Raw genomic sequence first — 1107 nt, 5'->3', positions numbered from 1 at the left:
CGAACATCCACTTGGCGTGGTCGCTTTCTATCACAAGCTGGGAAGGAGATTTTAATTAAATCTGTTGCTATGGCTTTACCTGTTTTTTCTATGTCCTGTTTTAAATTACCTATGGGAATTATTAGTGAGATTGAATCTATACTACAAAAATTCTGGTGGGAGAAAGGAAATAAGGATAGAGGCATCTCATGGATAGCATGGAAGCGTTTGCAATACTCTAAAAGTGAAGGGGGTCTAGGCTTTAAAGACTTGGCAAAATTTAATGATGCCTTGCTTGCAAAACAAGCTTGGAGATTAATCCAGCATCCTAATTCATTGTTTACTCGAATATATAAGGCAAGATATTATAAAGATGATCATATACTTGATGCAAAACAAAGGGCTAATCAATCTTACGGTTGGGCTTCTATTTTAGAGGGTCTCAAACTCATTAAAACAGGGTACCGCTATCAAGTAGGTAATGGTGAATCTATACGCATAAATGTTGACAATGTTACGATTACAAACCCACCAAAGCCAATTTATAGTGCATCCTTAAATAGTAATGTCTGTGTAAGTGATCTTATGATATCACGGGGAACATATAAATGTTGGGACGCAGAACACATAGACTATCATTTTTCAGAGGAGGATCAGGAACACATCACTAAAATCTTTTTACCCCGTAATGATCCTCCAGATAAAATAGTTTGGCACTATACAAAGACCGGGGAGTACACAGTAAAATCAGGCTATTGGTTAGCAATGAACAATATCACCGCACCAAACAATCTGCCTCCAAGACCACATGGATCAATATCCTTGAAACAAAAAATATGGCATCTTAATATTATGCCAAAATTAAGACACTTTTTATGGAGAATCTTATCGAAAGCATTGCCATCATTGACTAGGTTAATGACAAGAGGAATGAACTTAGATCCAATATGCCCAAGGTGCTTCCAGAATGATGAAACAATAGAACACATCTTGTTTTTATGCCCCTATGCTGCTTCAATTTGGCAACAAAGCAATATACAGGCTAATTTCTTATATTACTCTAGTGTAAACACTGACACTCTATTGGTATCAATTTTTGAGTTTTATGAGAACAACAATACGCCATCT

The sequence above is a fragment of the Camelina sativa genome, chromosome 10 (genome assembly GCF_000633955.1).
Source record: "Camelina sativa cultivar DH55 chromosome 10, Cs, whole genome shotgun sequence".
In the NCBI taxonomy this organism is placed as follows: Eukaryota; Viridiplantae; Streptophyta; class Magnoliopsida; order Brassicales; family Brassicaceae; genus Camelina; species Camelina sativa.
The sequence above is the reverse complement of the archived record's forward strand: the minus strand, read 5'-3'. Positions refer to the sequence as shown.